A 15,887-nucleotide genomic window follows, 5' to 3' on the forward strand; every position below is an offset into this window, starting at 1 on the left:
ATCTTCATACTTGTTAGTAAATAGTTTCAAACCAAAATTTTATATCCAGCCATTCAACCCAAAAGCTGAGTGTCATTTTAAAACACTCCCTTCTCCATCACTTAGTCACATCCAAAATTACCTAGTCTTATCAAATCTACCTCTTAAAAATCTCTGAAATCTGAAATAAATTTCCCTGAAACCAGTGCCTTGGTATAGGTCTTTGTCATCTCTTGCCTGGTGTAGCAAAAAGAACACAGGTTTTAGATCAGGGTTTTACATGAGTCCATATGAATATAAATGATTCATAGAGAGAGACAAATCTCTTTTTTTCATATATATATATATTTATTTATATTTATATTTTAGACAGGGTGTCACTCTGTCACCAAGTCTGGAATGTAGTGGCACGATCATGGCTCACTGCATCCTTAACCTCCCAGGCTCAAGCGATCCTCCCACCTAAGCCTCCCTAGCAGCTGGGACTACAGGCATGTGCCAGCATGCCCGGCTAATTATTTTTGTATTTTGTTGGTAGAAACACGGTTTTGCCATGTCGTCCAGGCTCAAGCCTGGGCTCAAGCAATCCACAGGTCTCCACCTCCCAAAGTGCTGGGATTACAGACATGAGCCACAGCGGCTGGCCAACAAATCTTTCTCATAGAACAATTTCAAATAATATATGTAGATACTTCTCCCTGTAGGAAATGAAGTTTATTTCTCATCCTGAGGGTGGGCTAGATTTAGTGATTTATTGCCAAAGACTAGAGTAGCAAATGGGAAACACAGTAACTTTATAGCAAAGAAGCCTGGTAAACACTACCTTAACCAAATGATGAAGCTGTAGATTGCCAGTGATATCATATAGATACCATGTAACCCTTGGTATGATCTGATGAGAAGGGCACTTAATATCTCAATCTAATCACAAGAAAAATATCAGACAGGGGACATTCTACAGGATACCTGACTGGTACTTTTTTTTTTTTTTTTTTTTTTGAGACAGGGTCTCACTTTGTCATCCAGGCTGGAGTGCAGTGGCACAAACATGGCTCACTACAGCCTCCATCTCCTTGGCTCAAGCAATCCTCCCACTTCAGCCTCCCAAGTAGCTGGGACTACAGGCATGTGCCACCATGTCTGGCTAATTTTTGTATTTTTTGTAGAGATGGGGTTTTGCCAGATTGCCCAGGCTGGTCTCAAACTCCTGAGCTCAGGCAGTCCTCCCTCCTCACCTCCTAAAATACTGGGATTACAGGCATGAGCCATTGCTCCTGACGCTGACTGGTAGTTTCTTTCTTTCTTCCTTTTTTTTTTTTTTTTTGAGATGGAGTTTTGCTCTTGTTGCCCAGGCTGGAGTGCAATGGTGCGATCTCAGCTCCCTGCAACCTCCACCTTCCGGGTTCAAGCAATTCTTCTGCCTCAGCTTCCCAAGAAGCTGGGATTACAGGCCCCCGCCACCATGACCAGCTAATTTTGTATTTTTAATAGAGATGGGGTTTCACCACATTGGCCAGGCTGTTCTCAAACTCCTGACCTTTCAGGTGATCCACTCACCTTGGCCTCCCAAAGTATTGGGATTCCTGGCCACCGTGCCCAGCCAGTACTTTCTTAAGACTCTAAAAGTCATGAAAAACAAGAGTTGAGAAATTGTCACAAATCACTGGGGAGATATGACAATTAAATGTATATCCTGGAATGGACCCTGGCACAGCAAGAGGACATTAATGGAAAAACTGGTAAAATCTAATTAAAATATGGAATTTAGTTAATAATAATGCCAGTTACTTAGTGTTGATACATGTACCTTGGTGACATAAAATGATGGAAATTAGGCTAAGGGTATCCAGGAACTCTGTGGATTATCTTTTTACTTTTTCTGTAAATCTAAAATTATTCCAAAACAGAAAGTTTATTAAAATGGGTAGTGTGGGCTAGGCGTGGTGGCTCACGCATGTAATTCCAGCACTTTGAGAGGCTAAGGTGAGCGGATCACTTGAGCCCAGGAGTTCAAGATCAGCCTGGGTAACATGGTGAAACCCTGTCTCTACAAAAAATACAAAAAAATTTAGCCAGGTGTGGCGGCACACACTTGTGGTCCCAGCTACTTGGGAGGCTGAGGTGGGAGGATCACTTAAGCCTGGGAGACAGAGGTTTCAGTGAGCCAAGATTGTGCCACTGCACTCCAGCCTGGGTGACATAGTGAAACCTGTCTCCCCGCAAAAAACCCCACCCAAAATCAACAACAACAACAAAATGGGTGCGTGGGCTGGGTGCAGTGGCTCACAACTATAATCCCAGCACTTTGGGAGGCTAAGGTGGGCGGATTACTTGAACCCAGGAGTTCGAGACCAGCCTGAGCAACATGGTGAGACCTTGTCTCTACAAAATAAAAATAATAATAATAATAAGCCAGGGCCAGGTGTGGTGGCATTTGCCTGTAGTCTCAGCTACTTGGAAGGCTGAAGTGGGAGGATCACTTGAGCCCAGGGGGATGAGGCTGCAGTGAGTGGCGTTTGTGCTACCACGCTCCAGCGTGGGCAATATAATGAGACCTTCTCTCAAAAATAAAAAATAAAATGTGTGCACGTGTGTATGTGTGTTTGTGTGTGTGTATGTATGAGCTAGCATAACAAATCACTATTTTATAGCTTCTTGATAGTAAAGAATTATAGAACCATTTAATCTAATTCAGGTAATAAAAGTATAAACCAAAAACTTAAAAAAAAATACCAATCCCAGCACTTATCATAGTACCTGGGAATAGTCTATTGCAGCCATATAAGAAATATTTGTTGAAAGAGGGCTAAATCTTAGAGGGTACATTTATAAAATTTATCTAACACAATATATAACATTTATAGTACATATAATAAAAACTTGGAAAAGCAACGCCAAACATCTAACCCAATGCCTGGTACACAGCTTGTGCTCAATAAATATTCAATAAGTGAATAAACCAAATACGACAGACATGAGTCAGGAGCAAGAAAAGAGTTCTGAAAACTTATTTTTCCAGAAACTACCAAGAGAGCTGGAGATAATATCTGCAAGTTAAGGCTGAGGTTTGCTCTAATTCCAAAGTAGGAAAGAATTTTATGACCAAGTGGGGGTCAAATATTTTTCTCAATCAGAGAGCAAGGCTCAAGGATGTTGGCAGAGATGACCACAGCCCATAAGCAGAAAGGAAAACCAGGACCCTAAACCCAATGAGAAGGTAGGGGAAGCAAGTTTAGAGGAGAACTGATAATCCCACTGATCCTAGCAGCACCACCAATTTAAAGTTCACTCAGGGTGGAGTCTGAGTCATAGGGTTTAGTGTCCAGGACCAACACGATTGAAGGAAAGGAGCTTCAGTAGTCAAATCAATCTACCATTAGACCACAGGTATCTTCGAAAAAGATTTTGCACTCTGTAAATGCATCCACATTTTATGCTTTTTTAGGTTTTGTTTTTTGTTTTTTTAAATCAGGGTTTCCTTACATTTCTTAGGAAATTTTTTTTTTAAATTCCTGTCTCAACTGAACTAGAGGTTTTGTTCTTGTTTATTATTATTATTATTATTATTATTATTATTATTATTATTTTATTCTTGCCTAGGTTTGGAGAATACAGAGGTCCAAGTACCCTAGCTTCTGTCTGGGTGGAATGTTAGCAGCCACCGGGGCAACCCAGTGGAGCTAGTGAGGTTGGAACAGTGAAATAATCCCTGGGAATGGAATTGCTGGGGATCTAATTCTCTTTCCTTTCTATCTGAGTAGTTCTTTCACAAGGAAACAAAGCAAGGACATAAGACAGGAAAGAAAAGAGAGAGGAAGAAGAGAGGGAAGGAGAAAAGGAAAGAGGAAAGAAAGGGGAGGGGACTGGGAGGCAGGGAGGGAGGGAGTGAGGGAGAGAAAGGAAAACCTAGAAGGCATTACCTTCAAAATGTACACTTGTTTCCTTCCCTTCTCACCATTACACTTATCAGGTGTCAGCTGGCTCTATGGGTGACCTGTTCTTCATACTGCAGGACATACCTGCTGATATTGTTTGGGCAAACTTATCCTGAGGGTATTTACCACTCTGGGAATATATATTTGGAATGAAGATAAAATCATCTTCCCACCTGCCCTGTGACAATCTCATCTCAGAACTTCAGATCTAAGCAGGTGATTAAGGTCTCCCACCAGGCAGGCTGAGAAACTGTTTAGAAACCTGAGTAAGGTGGAACAGTCTAGATTCAGTTAGTAGTCTCTAACTCAGTACCCACAAAGGCAGTATATGTGTCGGCCTTATGTTTTTTTTGCTGTTTCTTTGGGACTGTTATCTGCAAAATCTGAGTGCTAATCTAATGTCCTGGAGATGCCAGGTGGAGGGTATTCGCCCTAAGCAGTAAGAAAAATAGTCTAACACTGGCTCTTCTCTCTCCAGGCTCTTAGAAAGGAATTCCAGACAGGGCTTGGAGGCTTCCCATTGAAGTTCTTAGTACTTTGTACTAGTGAAATGGAAATATGTCCTGACATGGCACAGAAATGACAGAAGACTGAAACCAGGCTAAGCCAGACCAAGCTGAGTGACACACCTTTGCAGTAACTGAATTACGTCGCTTCTCCTTCCCCAGGAAGTCTGATGGCTACCAGGCTCACCTGGGTTGTGATTCCACACCATCCCACCTGGCCAAGGCACTAGACTAGGACTCATGCTTGACTAGCTCTTGGCGGGAGAAAGATAAGGCACCAGGTTTATAGATGAAGGAGGAATCTCTCCATTTTCTTTAGGCTTTCCTTCTCACTGATAGCACCTCCAAAAGGATTTACTACCATCTTTTCTGAACCTTTGGGGAGGGGGTTTCTGGGATATTCTAACAGTACTTCTCTCTCACTTTTACTGGTCAAAACCTGAAAGCTACTTGGGGGGCTGAGGCAGGAGAATCGCTTGAACCCAGGGGCCAGAGGTTGCAGTGAGCCAGAATCATGCCACTTCACTCCAGCCTGGGCAAAAGAGCGAAACTCTGCCAAAAAAAAAAAAAAAAGGCACCAGAGAGCTCTCTTGCTATCTGTCACATGACGACACAGTGAGAAGGCTGCCATCTCATAAGCCAGGAAGACAGCTCTCACCAGAAACTGACCCTGCTGGACTTTGATGTGGGACTTCTAGCCTCCAGAACTGTGAGAAAATACAGGAAGGTTTGAGTGGACAATGAATGAGAAAACATAGCCATTATGAAAAGATTAAGGTTTCCCTTCGACAAAGGTGGCAAGGCAATTAAATAGGGAAAAAATAGTCTTTTCAACAAATGGTACTGGGACAAGTAGTTATCCACATGCAAAAGAATGAAGTTAGATCCCTTCCTTATACCACACATAAAACAACTCGAAATGGATCACAGATCTAAATATAAGGTCTAAAAACGATAAAATTCTTTTTTTTTTCTTTTTTTTCGAGAGGGCGTCTCGCTCTGTCGCCCAGGCTGCAGTGCAGTGGTGCAATCTTGGCTCACTGCAAGCTCCACCTCCTGGGTTCACGCCATTCTCCTGCATCAACCTCCCGAGTAGCTGGGACTACAGGCGCCCGCCACCACGCCCGGCTAATTTTTTGTATTTTTAGTAGAGACGGGGTTTCACCATGTTAGCCAGGATAGTCTCAATCTCCTGACCTCATGATCCGCCTGCCTCAGCCTCCCAAAGTGTTGGGATTACAGGTGTGAGCCACTGCGCCCGGCCCTTAAAAACTATAAAATTCTTAAAAGTAAATCTTCATAACTTGAGGTCAGGCAGTGATTTCTTAGATAAAACACCAAAAGCACAAATGAAAAAGAAAAAGTGGATCAATCTGAAGTTTAAACTGTGCTGCAAACAATGCCATCAAGAAAGTGAAAGGACAATCCACAGAATAAGAGAAAATATTTGCAAATTTTGTCTGATAAGAAACTTGTACCAGAATATATAAAGGACTCTTATAATTCAACAATAAATTACACACAAATAATACAATTTTTAAAAGAACAAATTATTTGAATAGACAAGAACAGATACTCAATATCATTAGTCATTAGGGAAATCCAAATCAAAACCACAATGAGATACCACTTCACATCCATTAGGATAGTGATAAAAAGAGAATAGCAAGGCTGGGCACAGTGACTCATGCCTGCAATCCCAGGAGTTCAAAACAAGTCTGGGCAACATGGGGAGACCCCCATCTCTACAAAATTACAAAAAAAAAATTAGCCGGGTGTGGTGGCGTGTGCCGGTAGTCCCAGCTACTTGGGAGGCCAAGGTGGGCAGATCACTTGAACCTAGGAGGCCGAGGCTGCAGTGAGCTAAGGTGGAGCCACTGCACTCCAGCCTAGGTGAGAGCACAGACCCTGTCTCAAAAACAAACAAACAAACAAACAAAACAATAACAAGTATTGGCAAGGATGTGGAGAAGAACTCTCATACATTGCTGGTGGAAGTGTAAAATGGTACAGCTACTTCAATTTATAGGAAAGGTCCAGAATATGCAAATTTGTAGAAGAGAAAGTAGATTCATGGTTGCTTAGGGCTACAAGGAGGGTTAGGGAAGAATAGGGAGTGACTGCTATTGGGTATAGGGTTTCTTTCAGGGGGAACACAATATTCTAAAGTTAGATTGTGATGATGGTTGTACAACCCTATGATTATACCAGAAAACATGAACTGTACACTTTAAGTGGATGAACTGTATCATATATAAATGATTATGGCCTCCTTGGCCCCAGCAGTTTTTGAGCAAGCTGCTTTCTCCAACCAGTTCCACACAGAATTAATGTGGTGATTCCCAGGGTGATTCACTCACCAAGAAAACTTTTCTAAAGCTTGCATATGTTAGCAATGCTGATGGCAGTAGGAAAAGGAGCTCACTGGGCCATGGACTATCCTATAAATTACAGAAGCTGGAGTTTCAGGAGCTTCTGGAGAGAGAGGGCTCTGTGGTGCAATACCACAAAAGGTGGCAGAGATGGCGAGTGAGACTGGTGCTGAAGGGCACATGCTCAGGAAGGACTGATCCTACCTGGAGGTGAGAAGAGTCCAACTCATGGTAATATGTATGATATACTTAAGTCAAAAGTTCTGCATGTGGCAAAGGATGTCAACTTTTGGCTGCTGGAATAGGATGTTGAGAGGGGTGGCAGGGTTGGTGGATGAGAAGAAAGTTTCTCTTATTCTCAACATCCTTTACCAATTTATTTTTCCAGCAATAGTTGGAGTTGCCCACATTATTCAGGGAAACAGAATTGGGAAGAGGATTTAAAGAAATATGGGTAGTAATAAGGCCCAAGGAAGGGGAAAGGAGTTACCCACAGACAGAACTTAGTGGGAAAAGAGAATGTAATTTCTAACGAAACCTCTAGCTTCTCTGAAACTTGAACTAAAAGCTCCAAGACAGCAGGTACCAAATTTATTTTGCTCACCAATATTTTGTCCAGTTTCACTGTAAGTAGCTTTTGCTTCTGGAGATCCAGAATCACTAGCTATCCTCCCAAAGTATGAAAATAAAAATTAAAATGTTTTATCCTCATCCCAGGAAAAAAGGTGGCTCAGACATGAACAGCTGTCCTCCCAAAGAAGGAGCAAAAGTTGACACTGATGACAATAAAGCTTTTCTTCCTCTTAAGTCATATCAAGAGGCTAGAGGAAAGCTTTCTGGCATTCCTTTTTTAAGTAATCTAATACCTTCTAAAAGTAAGCCTAGGTTTTGTTTGTGTGTTTGTTTGAGGGTGGGGAGGATGAGGTGAGGTGTGGGGGAATGTGTTTTATTCTGATACTGGGCCTCTAAAGCCACTGAATTAGAAAGTCCCAAAGGGGAAGGAAAAATAAATAGACAACATCATAGTAAAGAGAAATTGCTAAAGCCAGCCACAGTGAGGGATGGCACTGTGCCCAATGCACCTTTAAGAGCAGGAATCTGGGCCACCCTCCAATGCAACTGTCAACTTCTGACTGCAGAAGATAGAGGTCACTTATACAAGCTAAAGCAAAATGAAGTGGATAGATGGAACAGTAAGGATGAACAGTAAACCGGCTGGGGATTTCTTGGTCCATTGTAAACTTATTCTCTCTGACTCATGACTCTGCAAAGCAGCTCTCTTTTCCCAAGTGCCAGGTGGTTGTTAACTGAGACACATAGTTAATGTCGAACTTGCATTAAAGATAAGCATGGAAATGTTCCTTTAACAATGTAGGCAATATAGCTTAAGAGAAAATGTGGACCAGGCACGGTGGCTCTCCCCTGTAATTCCAGCACTTTGGGAGGCTGAAGTGGGAGAAGTGCTTAGCTCAGGAGTACAAAAAAAAATTTTTTTTTTTTTTTTAAATTAGCTGGGCATGGTGACATGTGCCTGTTGTAGTCCCAGCTACTCAGGAGGCTGAGATGGGAGGATGATTTGAGCCAGGGATGTCAAGGCTGCAGGGAACCATGATCACACCACTGTGCTCCCTAGTCTGGGTGACAGAGCAAGACCCAGTCTTAAGAAATTAAAAAAAAAAAGAAGAAAAAGAAAATGTGGATTCCACCTCATATCCAATATAAAGCTAAAGCAAATCCTCCAAAATGCAATCTCCCATGGACAGAAGAGATGGGAGGATGATTTGAGCCACGGATGTCAAGGCTGCAGGGAACCATGATCACACCACTGCGCTCCCTAGCCTGGGTGACAGAGCAAGACCCAGTCTTAAGAAATAAAAAAAAAAAAAAGAAGAAAAAGAAAATGTGGATTCCTCCTCATATCCAATATAAAGCTAAAGCAAATCCTCCAAAATGCAATCTCCCATGGACAGAAGCATCTACGAGTCTTTAATGAAACAATAAATAAATAGTTTCATTCAGAAGCTCAGAACATGGCGATTGTTTCATTACTGAGATACCTGAAGGAAGCAGGCTATCTCTAAAAGCTGCTATGTACATCTTTCAGGCAGAACAGGGAAAAACAAACAAAAGTTGTTTTTGTAACTCTCATTCCAAGGAAGGAGGAAACATAACTGTTATACTCAATACGTGCACACGCACACACACACACACACACACATATATGTATGTATATGAAGATTCTTGAAGGTTTCACCCTAAAACTACTCTTATAAGACTACCAGATTTACATTAACGAGTCTGATTGTGGGTGAATTTCTCAAGCTTAGTAAAAAATTTGGATCTTAAGCTCCAACCTCATTAAGAGCTGTAGCCCTGTATTTTCAAACGCTTACTAAATATTTACACCTGGATGTCTTGCTTTTGTTTACCTGGATCTCTTCACATAGAATGTTATCACCACTAAAAAGCCTAAGTCATCTTTTTCCTTGAAGGCCCAGTTAAAATACCATTGCTTCCCCGAACAACATGGTTCATACAGAAAACAGCAAGGCTTTAGAGAAAGGAGATCTGAAAAAATCTGGATTCCTCCACTTATTAACTGTGTGACTTTGGGCAAGAGACCAACCTCTCTGAGTAGTAGTTTCTTTGGTTGAATTTCACTTCCAAAACTTTCCTCTCTGTTTTCCTGTATACCATCTAACTAGCCCTAAAGAATTTTTTTTCCCCCAAGGCAGCTTCCCTTTTCCTAGACCAGTCCAGTGATATACTACTATGCAATATACTACAGAGTATGTTCTCAGGTATCTGAGATTAAAGACAAGAAAACCATCAAATTCGTAATTGCTTTTACCTGGGAAACCTTCAGGCAGACAGGTAAAATACTGGCTTTTGAGAAGGGGTAAAGGTATGACTGAGTGTATGTGGCAGTAGTTAAAATGGTTCATCTGAGGTTGAGTTATTTAATTTTAAACTAACATTTCTTTCACCTTCAGAATTGCCTCACAGACTCCCATTTCATGCAGTACTAAGCTTCCTTCTTCATGGAGTCAATGAATCTTCAGCCCACCCTCATCAACAACAACAAAAAAAGCAATTTCCCTTGATGCCTGTTAACAGAAGTGCATTACAAGCCTCAAAGACTCTGCTGATTAACATTAAACAAAATAAAACCTCAAGTAAGAATACCTTCTAACCTTTTCACTTTGAAACTATCTAATCAAAACATCAGCAACTGACCTGTTAGGATTATCCTTCTAACTTACCCCCTAAGGTTTAGGTCTTAACCCTTTCAGGACAATTATTTCCCTCCATAAATTATACTACTGTCCCTGTGGCCATTCTTTTCAGGACCAAAGACACAAAAATGGAACCTTAGTATAAAAGGCATTTTGACAACCAGCAAGAAGGATGAACTACTGACCAGTGCATCTAGTTGCTTACTTTACCCAATGATCCAATGTAAATGGAGAAGAATGAACCACAAGTGTTGAAAGAACCACAAAAGTCAAATGGACCATCTACATTTCCATAAAAGGCATCATCACTTAATCCATTCCCCTTATGTCTACTTTTTATTAAATCTTTCAATAAATGAAAAGAGGCTCCAAAACTTTCCTAAACATAAAACACCTATAAGATTATCCTATCGTTGCTCAGATCCATCACTCTGTGCTTCTGACTACCTTACTCTGTTCTCTAGTGGCAGGTCCGAAGTTACTGGCAGAGTTCCTGGGGCTACAGAATGAAAACCTCTAATAATCTTTGGAATTGGTTTTCCTATTTCCCTTTTCCTGGATTTCCTATTTCCAGAAGCAAGGCTCCTCTACATGCTCAGAAATGCCAAATGAATATAAAGGAACAAAATGGCCTATAAGAAAATGTGTATTAGATGTTCTGTCCCTTTTCAGAACATAAGAAAATCCTAACACATACCTAAGAGGAATTCTGAAGCACTGGAGATAAGTTCAAAACCCCCAAAACTGATCTAATTTTGATTAATGGTGAACATTCCAATCTCTTGAATATGAATTAAGAACTTTTTAAAAACTGGCATGAGACAAAAACCTGAAATATTTTAATTACACCTCATTCCCATTAGCCCAATTAATCAATTTATTATAAGACACTTAAATTTTAAGCATGGGAGAGCAAGAAAATGAGCAATTGACTAGTCTTCTTTTCCCGTCACTTCAAAAATAAAGGCTAATTGGCTGGTCACAGTGGCTTATGCCTGTAATCCCAACACTTTGGGAGGCCCAGGTGGGAGAACTGCTTGAGGCCAGGAGTTCAAGAGCAGCTTGGGCAACATAGTGAGACCCCCATATCTACAAAAAATTTTTTTTAAATTAGCTAGCATAATGTGCACACCTATAGCCCTAGCCATTCATGAGGATGAGGCATGAGAATTGCTTGAACCCAGGAGTTTGAGGTTACAGTGAGCTGTGATCATGCCACTGTACTCCAGCCCGGGCAACAGAGCAAGACCCTGTCTCTAAAAATAAAGGGAAATTATTTTAGTGGATCACATGCTAGACTGAGGAAGGAGGGAAATATTCTGTGGATCCCATGCCAGTTAGAGAAAAAGAGGCATATGAATCCTAAACTAGACTAGATGAGCCATACATAATACCTCAGTGGTGGAGGAGGAGGATCTCATGTGCACAAAGGAGGAAGAAACCTGTCAAGATTTCCCAGTGGTCCAGTGTGGGCCATATGGATTCCATACTAGATAGCAGTGGTCCTGATGTTCACATACAGGAGAGATGAGAGGGTGGGCCATATGGATCACGTACTGGTTTTCAAGTACTCCATGAAAAGAATGAAATTAAAAGACATGGAAACAGGCTTATACTCCATCCCAGGGGGACCTTTTAGAACTCCTCAGGAAAGGCAATCAGCAAGTCTGCCAAAGTAATTGAGCAAACGAACATTTACCATAAAGCCCACATCAGTTAAGTGAACAAAGATGAATCTTATTACAGTGCACTGTCAGCTCTGAGCCTGCAGGTGCTAACCACTGAGACGTGGCGTTACTCGGCCCTAGCTGCTCACCCACCCACTGTGACAGAGAGCTTCGCCCTTCTCGTCAGCTCTGAAAAAGCAGGCTGCTTTCACCTGCTCCAGCACTGACTTATGTTGCTTTCAGACAGACCCTCACAGAGATGGCTTCCTGTAAGAAGCCTGGGTGTGGATACTGTGGCAGGTGGTAGCGTTGGCTACAGAAGGGAGGCTTGAGAGGTAGAGAGGATGGGAGAAAGCAGGGGGGCTGGGTAGCAGTTATGTCAGTGAGGTAAAGAAAATGGGATAGTTTGGTAAATCAAAAGTAAATAAAGAATAAACAAGCTGCCCAAAGTATTGAACCGTTCTGCCTAAGTGAAGTTGATAGTCTCTCTCTCTCTGAAAAGGAAAGAAGTTAAAACTTCATTGCAAAATAGTTTCTCCTCAAGGAAAGAAATATTACTAGGGAACATCGCTTTTCTAATGTTAATGGCAGCCTCAACATCAGCTTTATTAATGAGTTAGCACCAAAGCTAACAGGGTCAGATTTGTTGAGACCTAATCAGTATCTATTATTTAACAAAATCCACTGCTTGCTAGAATAAATGAATACTTATCAATTATCCTAAGATTTACAAATGGCACTTGAAGCACCTTTTGGCCCTATTTCTTTCTGCAAATAATTTTGAGAGTCAAAATGAAAGCCCCAAATTGACCAAATGCCAACCAACTACATCAGAGACCCAGAAAGCTTTTATTCAACAGAAACTCTCACAAGGGGAAGGCTGTTAAGAGTAGGTGTGAGACAAATTCAAAAAATCATATAACTAGTTTAAAAAGCCAAAGACCATATGTCTATTACTCAGAGGAATAGATATGAATAGACAGAAGTAGGTAAGGTCCCTGTGTCCAGAAACCAATACATCTCTAACTTATTATGGAGAAGAAATCCTAAAGACATTGCTGGGAGACAGATACAACCAACCAACTGAAGAAATGTCACTTGTGGCACTTCTGGGCTGGGCTTGTGACAGAAAATGATGTTGGAGGTCTCACAGCAGATGCACGCACAGGCACTCATACGTGCGCACTTCTCTTCAGGTCTAGAACAAGAGCAAACAAAGAGCTGTGGTAGAAAGTGATTTGCAACCTTACTTTCTACCACAGCTCTTTGTCTGCAACAGGGCCTGCAGTTTCCTTACATTCAAAGGCAGCGGGAGGTGGGAAAAGGAGGGGAAACTAGATGACTGCTACTCAGAACCAAGCAGCGCTGCCCAGGAGAGGACTTAATGGGAGGATAAATTTGGGGCCTGATTCTTTGACGGCACCTCCAGTAATAGCTAGTAAAGCAGGGGGTGAGAGCCAGCTCCAAACATTCATCATAATAGTGCAACAAGATGAAGGTCTTTAGGGGAGAGTCGATGAGATTCCAGAGTAAGAAAATGAAGCCCATGCGGAGGGTGAGGCGGTTGGCTCTGGCAGATTGTCTCCACAGGAGGCTGGTATAATTGTTTTATGCTCACAAAGAGGTTATTAGCTGCCATCTCTCCAATATACCAGAAAGAGCAGTAAGTTTTCTTCCTCCTGAAAGGTGATGCTACCAAAAGGAGAAATTTAGTTTTAAAGTCATTAAAGAACTTTGTTTATGCTATAAGCACTATTTTAGAAAGAGAACTTCTATATTTTCTCCTCTCTTACTCTGCAAATTGACTGCTTTCTCATATAGTCAAGGAATCTCTGTCCCTAGAAGGAAGTTCTACAGTATCTGAAGCTAAAGGTTTGCCAGCACTGCCAGTGACTCTTGATAATTCAGTTTGTTTGACAAACATATGAATACCTATCATGTGCAGGCACTACGCTAGGCAATGAAGGTTGTGAATAAAATAAATCCCAGAGATCAAGGAGTTCATAGATGGAAAAGACACACACGACAGACAGATAATTTCATTATGATGTGGTAAAGGCTAAGGCAGACAAAGAGCAGACAAAAGGTATCATGGAAGCACAGAGGAGGGGTGCTTAGCCCAACCTGCAGGCTTAGAAAGGACATTCTGAAGGACAGGGTGCTTGAGCAGAGTCTCAAAATATGAATTAGTTTATAATTAGGCAAGGAAAGGTGAGAATGTGTGGGCACATTTTCTTACAGGGAAGGAGACTGATAACGAACTTTTACTAAATCAAACAAAAGAAACCTTACTAGTTAAAAATTAGGTTCATGCATTCAACAAATAGTCAAATTTTTCCAGTAAACTAAAGATAAAAGTTATAGCTTCCTTTCCCAGTGTCTCATTTTAAATATTTTCCATCTAAGGGGAAGCAGGACAACTTTTGTGAAAGCCACAAGACCTCTGCCTGTTGGGGTCCTGTTTACACCTGTTTGCTCAGTACTGACTCAAAGATGCTCATGGAGACAGGCCAGGGCAGGTTCTCTACCTCTTCTCCCCTAAACTAACTGTAAACACAAAGCAGTTTTCTAAGTTGAAGGCAGGTCTTTCAGGCTCCCATGGGAGTAGATGGATCTCAGCTGTGCCGTGCCCGCCCTCTGCGGCTGTCAGTCTCCAGCTGGTGATGCAGCTGTTCCACTTAAAGCCACAATGAAGCCTCCAGTCTCTGATCTCCACCAAACCACACTGACGACACTAAATGGCTTGGCTTTGCAGCTGCCTGTTATAAGAGTGTCCTTGGTTCTCTTTTGGCTTATAAGATTAATAATATACATTTGGGAAGGTCCTCAGTGAGAAACACAGAAGAGAACCTTTAATGCCACGAAGAGCCTGAGCAAACACCTTACCGCCAAGAGCAGTAAGGCATCCAAACACCTACACCAGTGGCATGTGAAACAGCCCCAGAACACACACACATTCCCTCAGCAGGGCCTCTAGCTTACATAAATGACAGCAACACAGCACTCAGCCAGTGAGGAGTTTTTTTTAAGGCAGCCTTAAAATCCCTTATAATTCAGTGAATCTGCAAATATAAAAATAGCACTAATTACTTTGACTTGTTACTTAAAAAAAGAAAGAAAAACAATGCATAATGCTATCAATAATTCACTTCAAAGTGGCTTTAGTTGTCTCAAAGCCCCATTTTGGATAATTAAAGCCTTTCGGCCGTCTTCCTGTTACTCTGGAGGGAATTGGAAGTCAGTAAATTCTACAGTGTTGGGATTAAAAAAAAAAAACTCAGTTGGCTGGGCATGGTGGTTCACGCCTGTAATCCCAGCACTTTGGGAGGCCGAGGCAGGAAGATTACGAGGTCGGGAGATCGAGACCAGCCTGGCCAACATGGTAAAACCCTGTCTCTACTAAAAATACAAAAATTAGCTGGGTGTGGTGGTGTGCACCTGTAGTCCCAGCTACTCAGGAGGCTGAGGCAGGAGAATCACTTGAACTCGGGAGGCAGAGGTTGCAGTGAGCCAAGATCACGCCACTGCACTCCAGCCTGGGGACAGAGAGAGACTCCATCTCAAAAAAAAAAGAAAGAAAAAACAACTCAGTTCATCACTGAGAAAGGGACTCTAACAATTTCAAAGCATACTTCCTGGCTATACTGGATTAATCCAGGAGCTATTAAGACTATATTTCCTATTGTCTGTTAAGATCTGAAGCAGACTTTTATAATGGGGCTCCACAGACACATTTGGGAAACACAATCAGAAGCAAAGTCCTATAGGACTTCTTAGGCATCTCAATACCCATTTCTGTAGCTTAAGACCTCAGGTCAGGTGATGATTCTGGAAGACAATGATGGCAATGTAAAGGCCTTGGAAGATGAAATCATTCATTCTGCTATCCATCCATTCACTCAACACTTATCGTAACATATTGGATTGTGCTGGGGCAGGAATTACGGAAGTAAAAAAGTCATGGTATCTGTCCATTTAGTGATGGACAGACATGTAAACAACCATACCACAATGTGATAAATGCTACAAGAGAGAAATGTACAAAACCCTTTGGCAATGCAGGTGTGAATCATTCTCTCTCAAAGAATCCAGGAAGCTTTCAAGGAAGGTTACATCTGGGCTAGATTTTGAAGCATAAACAGAATTTTGGTAGGTGAAAAGTGAAGAGGGAAGACATTCTAGGTAAAAGCAT

General features: G+C 41.7%; 1 protein-coding gene across 29 annotated transcripts in view; it reads right to left on the reverse strand.

Moving 5' to 3' along the window:
* ARMH3 (armadillo like helical domain containing 3) overlaps positions 1-15,887 on the reverse strand; it is a 213,682-nt gene that overhangs the window by 45,837 nt on the left and 151,958 nt on the right. The window lies entirely within an intron of this gene.

Source organism: Pan troglodytes, chromosome 8 (assembly GCF_028858775.2).
Source record: "Pan troglodytes isolate AG18354 chromosome 8, NHGRI_mPanTro3-v2.0_pri, whole genome shotgun sequence".
Taxonomy (NCBI): domain Eukaryota; kingdom Metazoa; phylum Chordata; class Mammalia; order Primates; family Hominidae; genus Pan; species Pan troglodytes.